This window comes from Phascolarctos cinereus, unplaced genomic scaffold (genome assembly GCF_003287225.1).
Source record: "Phascolarctos cinereus isolate Bilbo 61053 unplaced genomic scaffold, phaCin_HiC Scaffold_235;HRSCAF=825, whole genome shotgun sequence".
Classification (NCBI taxonomy): Eukaryota; Metazoa; Chordata; class Mammalia; order Diprotodontia; family Phascolarctidae; genus Phascolarctos; species Phascolarctos cinereus.
This window is the reverse complement of record NW_027555553.1, coordinates 1-8,130: the sequence shown is the minus strand read 5'-3', so window position 1 is coordinate 8,130 and position 8,130 is coordinate 1. Positions and strand designations below refer to the sequence as shown.

Here is an 8,130-nt window from a genome sequence, read left to right as displayed (position 1 = left end):
AAATTTGGAGTTAGTGACTACACTTTGGAGCTAGAGATCTAACTCCTCAATGCTTCTACAATCTGCTTCCTTCCCTCCATTCACACAGCCTCTACTGAAATGCTCATCACCTATCCACAGAATTTTCCAATAATTTCCCAATTGATCTCCCTTTCTCTCATCTGATACCTGATCAAGTCATCTTTTATATAGCTGCCAAATGAATATTCCTAAGACAAGATCTGACTATGTCACTGACTCATTCAAAAATCTTAAATAGATTCCTCTTCTAAGATAAAATGTGAATTCTGCAGCTTGGCATTTAAATCTCTCCTCGGTATGGCTCCCATCTACCTATCTGGTACTATTATTCCCTTCATGCATTCTCTATTCCAGTCTAACTGACATAGTAGCTGTCCCTATATCCAATGTCCCATCTCCTGTTTCTCAGTTAACATGGTTAGTTAGCATAAGTGGGCCTGTAGACAATGGGAAATGAGGACCAACAGTCAAAGAGAAGGAGGGAATCAGGATAGAAGAGACAAAAATCTATTTGTAAAAGTTTATAACTTTTTGTCATAGATCGCATTTCACCCTAACCCCCTCTCAATATACCCAAGTGACTCTCAATCCTATAGGAAATCTTCTGAAACTGAAACCTGGAAGAGATATCATTGTCTCATAATTCAGATAAGCTGTGTCAGATGTTCAGCTAAAAGATTTTTGTCTTTGCTTAAAGACATATGTAGGCATGTAATAAATACACAAGCTTGGGCTATTGTTGGGGGACTAGCAAGTCAGCCCCACAAGCCCTATTCTTCTGGAAACATCATGATATCTCTATAAGAGATGGAGATCCATGACAATAACTCTTAGCCTTTACATTCACCTATTTTTATTTTCTCATCGTATGTAACTTTCAAACATATCCCAGGGCATATAAGCCATCAGATGGATGAGTTGATGGACGCTCAAAATCCTTTCAACCACCCTTACTCCAAAAGAACACATGCAGCACACTAACCACAACACTGCCTCCCCTTCCATGTTACCTTGCTCATAGGTTCCAGGCCAACCTGCTAAACAATTATAATAGTGTTCTAGGCTACTTCTCAACCCTTCCTTCTAAAATCAAACCAAACCAAACCAAATAAATCAACAAATCTTTAGCTGATTCATCACCTCCTTGAGAGGCCTTCCCAATCCCCTCAGATGTTATAGCCTTCCCCTCCTAAGTTTATCTTTCACTTACTTGTCCATATTTTATTTAATTTTTCTCTCCCTTATTAGAAAGTAAGCTCCTTAAAGGCAGCGATTGCTTTTGCCTTTTTTTTGGTATGTGCAATATTTAGTACAATGCCTGGCATGTAGTTAAGTGCTTAATACATCCTCATAAATTGGTTGGTTGATTTGACATATTTGCCATTTCAGCCATCCTTGCAGTAAGAGAAATGGAAAGATTCTTCTGAGAGAAATGAATGATTTTTCCCCTTCTTCTCTCATTGCTGAGGCTGAAGTTGACAGGTTTTTAAGAAGAATAGTAGCACACATGTTAAAATTTACTTGGCCTCAGACTGGTGACTGGGAGGTAGTAATCAACAGAATATTACTAAAGATGCTCAGAGGCTATGGTTATTAGTTACATTTCACTTTATTTTCTTTCCAAATAATAATAATAATAATAATAATGTTCATAATAATGGTCTAGGAAGTATCTTGTAGTAAATAATTCATCACTGACAAGAAGGATGAGCTCCATGACCCAACAGGTCATTTCTATCCAGAATGCCTATGTTTCAAATGCATATTTGCCAAGAAAATTGTAGATTAAAACAGATTTTGTCTTTATTTTCATTTAAATGCATGATTTAATGAAAGTCTGAGCATATCATTTAAATTTTTATTATGCATTTTATACTTTTGTTGCATCAAGCTAATTATAAGCTACTGCACTCCTACATTTTTTTGAGGTAGAAATAGATATTTCCCAGCATCTGTTGTTTTAGGCAATGAGAATGGGTTTACCAAGGTTTATGTTCCCTCCTCTGGAGAACAATTAGTCCAAGTGGCCCTACGTTGGATGACTAGCATGAGGTGCTATGGCATCAAAGAAGAAAGAACTATTGTATGTGTCATGCATAAGTAGAGTGACTTTATACAACTAAATAATCTGCTTGGACATCTTATAGACTAGTAACCTTGGAAAGCAATATTATTTGAGATTCCATGCTTAGTCTATGATGGTAGCTGGGAATGCAAAATATGTGATTATAGTGGACACCTCCCTTTCTTCTCTTAGGTACACCCTAGAAAATGAATATGCATTGCAATACACTGAACAAAAGAGTTCGCATATATTTTTCTGGGTGAACCCTTGATGACTTAATGTATAATCATCAATTGACCAATAAACAAATAAATAATAAAGAACTCATGAGTTCTTTCCTAGAGAAGTACAGAATTATAAGATGTGATCCATGCTTTCTCAGACTTTACAGTTCCTTAGAGGGAAAAAGACCCAATAAATATGAAATAGAGACTGATATACATCTATAGGTGATCATACAATTCCTTGTATTCCATACCAAGTCAAATAGTTATGGTTAAATTCATAATGGGGAAAGATGACAATTCAATTAAATAACTATTCATTGATTTTCTACTACTTACAGAACAGTGTACTAGATAATGGGAAGAAACAAATCTAAATAACATCCTGACTTCATAGAAGCTATAATTAAGTAAAAGGCTATACCACCAACACAGATACTCAGAAGAGTTATTGCTACATCTTGTGCCTGAGGCAAATGGAGATGGAGAGGGAAAACCTGGAGGGCTATGAGGGCAGGTTATAGAGGAATTCACCTGGAAAGTTTGAAAACTTCAGGGTGATACCTTCTGGGCACATTAGTCTTTTTTTCTTTTTTTGGCTAGGCAATGGGGTTAAGGGACTTGCCCAGGGTCACACAGCTAGTAAGTGTTATGTGTCTGAGGCCGGATTTGAACTCAGGTCCTCCTGAATACAGGGCCAGTGCTCTATCTACTGTGCCAGCTAGCTGCCCCCTCATAAGTCTTCACCTGCATTGTTCCCCAGCTTGGGGGAGGCTGTGTTTAGTCATGGGCAAGGAAAGACAGCTCATTCAATCAAGGAATCTGGCCTATAGACCCTTACCCCATCACCTGAGGCAGCTAGTGGTATAATGGATAAAGTTCTGGGCATGGGGTCAAATCCAGTTTCAGACACTTACTAGCTGTGTCACCCTGGGCAACTCACTTAAGCTCAGTTCACCTCATTTTCCTCAACCATAAAATAGGGATAATAATAGTACCTACCTCCCAGGGTTGTAGTGATGATGAAATGAGATAATGTTTGTAAAAAATGCTTACTCAATCCTTGGCACATCATAGGTGAAATGTTTATTTTGTTACCCAATGACCCGCCATGAATTTCATTTCCTTTACCCCCTTGCTTCTCTACCATTTAGCATAAGAAACAGAAATCATTAATCTGATAAAATACAACGAAAGGGAGAGAGTAAAGAGATGGCATTGTAGATTTTTCCATGGATCTTAAGCTATAATGAGAACATGTAACCAGTAGGAGTAGGTAGTTGGGGTAGTTGGTAGTAGAAGATGGGGTAGTTGACCACTGCTCTTGGAGGGAAGCCACTAGGGGGAAGGCTAGGCTGGCCAGCAAGGAGGGGTAGTTGCCTAGATATAGAGAGGTGGTTATGCAGCTAGAAAAATGGGTTCTTTAGTATTCAGTTCCCAGAGGTGACGGAAGCATTCTTTTTTGAAGCAGGAATCTCTGCTTTGCTCAGAGGACTTACTTGGACACAAGGCAAAATGTGCTTAAATTAGGGTTTTCACAAGTTAGAAGGCTCCTCTCAGGGGCCTGCTGATAAAGTGAAACTTTACTACTATAAACTTTGGTGCAGAATTTCTGTTGTAATTTATTATAACTTTCCTGAGACTTTGATTTATGCATAACATTTTACAAAATGTGCTGGTAGAACAGAAAAAAATGAAGAAAAAATAGTTTTAGAGCAAAAGAAGCTAGGGAGAAGCTCATGAAAGCCCTGACCATAGGAGAGAAATGATTTGGGAAGATGTGGGTAATGCCTTTGGTGGTCTGTCTGCTTTTGCCTCTAATTCCAGAAGCTAAATTAGCTTTGAACACTGGATGGGGGAAGATTTCATGACCCCCTAAATTACTTTTGGCAATTTTTTTACTTTTCCTACCTTACTTCGAGGTCTATAGAAGGCATAATGAAAACTAGGAAATAATAAATTCATAAGAATGATACAGTGTTATTCTAGATCTGAGGAAGGAAAGTTCATTTTTAATGGGAGGAATAAGAAATCAGGGAAAGACAAGAAGTTTCATCTATTGCCTTGGAAAGAGTAGGACCTTGATGTTCTTTCTTTATTATGATAGAAGTATTAGAAGTGACATTTTCCAATCCTTTTTTCTTCACGCATAAATAGGCTTTCTTACTTAACATAGCTTTATCTCTCATAACAACATGACCACCACTAATCATTTGCTTCCTTTATCTTCTCCAGTCTCTCTTCCTACAGCATTAGTGTTGAAAGTTTGATAAATTTTTAGGCTACTTAATCCCTGAAATATCTTTTATTTATATGATCTATAAGAGGCTGTTATTAACCAAGGAAGGACTTATTCACAGTGGCAATAATGTAATAAAATTATGAACAAACTATGTAGGCAGGCCTTTTGGTTAAGATGGTAATGCAAAAGGTTATAAGCACAACCAGTTTCCCTGAGGAACACTTACTAACAATGAATAAATGTTCCAAATGGAATTTTAAAACCATTGAAAACATTGAATTCTTCCATCACATAAAGGGGAACACAAGAAGAGAAAGGGCAGTTCTCAGCTTCTAGGTTTTTAATAGGAGATGGCAAAAGGAAACCCGAGCAATATCAGTATGCCCAAGTTCTAGAAATGCTACAGAATATTAGCTTCCATTTGACACCAACATTGGAGAGGCCAATCTGATAGTTGAAATTGAAGCCTGAAGCCATGGTCCTCTAGTTTGGTGAGTTGCACATGGTAATGGGAAATAGTGTCATGACCAGGGGTCTAGGAATGTTCTAGAACGGATATGTCAAGCATCTCTGGATACAGCCCCCCAACATTCCCAAGTATGACCTGAGCCAGATTAAAATGTAATTAGGGATATTTAACAAAATTTAAAAAAAACTAAAATTAAATATAGATAACACTATATTTTAAGATATATAACCCTCAGGGATCCTTATGGACACTCAGGGTCCACAAGGTCCATATCCTCAGGGACCTTTACACTGTAGCAGAAGAAGGTCATATCATGTAAAAATTATTTTTTAAAAAGAATACATCTTCACAATTTTTTTTATACCATTAGGTTCTGATACCTAAACCAGAGAGAGATAAAGCAAAGAAAGAAAACATTTTTACATGAAAAATTTTTTAGTATGACAAAGACATTATACAATTTTTGTGATTTTGATCTTTCCATTTTGCCTTTGTACAAGGCCAGAAAAGAAACATCTGCAACTTTTACAACCTTGAATCAAACTCCAAGAATATCACCAATAGCATGACCTTTTCAACCAAATCCAGCAATGAAAACTTCATCATTTTCCTCAATAAAGTTCAAGCAGCCATCATTGGGAACAAAGACAGTGATTTTTTGCTGTTCTTAATCAGCAGGACTCTCACACACTTTCTGACGGCAGAATTGGGCTGCTTGGCTTCCACACCAACTTTTTCCAAGACAATCCCTTTTGCGTGAGATGCTCCTTCAAATGGGTTGGCCTTCAAAGCAGTGCCCAAATGAGCTTTCTTATATCATTTGTCATGCCACTTTTGGTCTCTCCTGTGGCTTCAGAGCTTTCTAGCTGTACGAAGACTATGGCACTTACCCATGCTGCTGCTGTCTGGGCCAAGAGGAAAGAGAGAAAGAAAACTTTTGACTAATATCTAATAATATTGATTTAAAGCATTTTGTAAAATAGTAGAAAAGTATACATATATATCTTCAAAAGATTATATTTAATTGTCTTTTTGGATTTATAACAGGAATTTGGGAATTATTCAACATTAGAAAAACTAAAATATATTATATTAAACAACTAAAACAATAAAAATTACATGATTACACCAAAAGATTCAGAAAATGTTTTCGACAAAATATAACAAATATTCTTGTTAAAAATGAAACAGCTGAAGTTATTGGAATGAATTAATTTTCTTAAAATACTTCATTTTTAAAAATCCAAGCTCACATCATCTACATTATAGAAACCCTAGAGGGGTTTCAAATAAGTTCTAGATAAAGTAAAGAAGCCAGCCAGTTGTCACCACTATTAATGAATATAACTTAAGAAATGCTATCTTAATGATAAGACAAGAAAAAAGGCATTCATAGAATATACATAGGAAAAGCCAAAACAAAATTATTTCCATTTGCATGTGATATATTTATCTCAGTTGCTTTTGAAAGCCAAAGAAAAATTATTTGAAATTGTTAAGAGCCAGTAAAGTGTCAGAATGTAACACCCCCCCCAAAAAAGTTGAATATTAGTAACAAAACATGCAGGGCAAAAGAGAAAAAGAAATTCCATTCAAAATAAATATAGAATGCAAAATGTATCTGAAAATTCATCTTCTAAGATAGCTTAGAACTTATTGAATATAATGACAAAAAATTTTTTTACAATAATAAAGACAATTAAAAATATTAAAATGTTCATGGTCAGACCAGGTTAATATGACAAAAAATAGTGATATTACTTAAATTTTTCTACAAATTTGTTATTCCAGTCAAATTACCATGTATCTAAACAAAATAGTGATAAAAATCTATCCATAAGAAGAAAAGATCAACATTATCAAGGGAAATAATGAAAATAAAAAAAGTAGGAAGAGAACCAAGAGCCATATCAAATCTCAGCTTATTCTAGAAACACCATACATAATTTTAAACTAGTTTCTCATCTGTATTGGTGGAGAGAGTTACTATATAAACCTATCAAATTATAGACCTGGACAAAAATAAATAAAAATGCATGCAATACTGGAAATCTAAGCTGTGGATCTGATAAAGTATAACCACATGCTTGGTAAAAATTCGACTTTTATTTCAATGTGTTTATTCCTGTATTAGATAATTTCTGAAGTCTCTTCTCATTTTGAAATTCTTTGACTCCATGAGAACTTGGTCCTTGTGACTATAATCAATGCACACAAAGAGCAAAGGATAATACTTCAATTTATTATAGTTCCTGACAAATTGTCCCCATGAATAGGAATACTAGTAAAAGCTAGGTTGATATATTTCACACTGCCTAATAATTTAGTCTCCATTAAGAAGATGGCATATGATTTATACAAAGTAGGATCAATGTTACAAATAAAAGTAAGATGTCTTTTTCTTTCTGTTTTCCTCTTACTTTATCTATATCAAAGCTAGGAACAGAATCTAGATTTTCTCTTGGTACAATGCTTTAGGAACTAAGCAGTTGCTCCTTATGATAATATAAATATTACTCTTTTGATCATGATGAATTTCACATATACATTTATACACATACTCACACATACATATACATATATGTAGATTTTTGCATTTACTTTCTGAAAATCAAGAACTGAGTTTCTGCAAAACAGGATCATTCAGCAATAAATACTACTCTTATTTAAAGATATATCTCTAATTCTAGAGATGGATATTTTGTAGTCTTCTTGGAGAGATGAGGGATTAGGGTCTATGAATTCTTTGTACTATAGTAAAACTCTGGGATGGAAATTCCTTCCGTTGATATGGATTGGCAACTCATTAATAACATAGCCTTAGAGAGTCACTAGTAAATGAATGTTAGGACTTGAACCCAGGTTTTCCTAATTCTAAGGCCAGTCTTCCATTTCCTAAGGCTAAACTGACTTACAATAGATTATATTATATTAATAAAAATTTTTGTTCAACAAATATTTATTAAACATGTATTATGTTTATATCACTATATTAGGTATTTTAGGGGGAAAAGAAAGAAAGGTAGAAAAAGCTTCTTGAAAGCGAGAATTGTTTTGTTTTTTATCTTTGCATCTCTAGTACTTAGCAAAATGTTAAACATATAATAAA

At 34.9% G+C, this 8,130-nt stretch overlaps 1 pseudogene; it reads right to left on the bottom strand.

The window, feature by feature from the left end:
* Nucleotides 1-5,479: 5,479 nt before the first annotated feature.
* Nucleotides 5,480-5,915, bottom strand: LOC110204304 (small ribosomal subunit protein uS12 pseudogene; annotated as a pseudogene).
* Nucleotides 5,916-8,130: the final 2,215 nt, after the last annotated feature.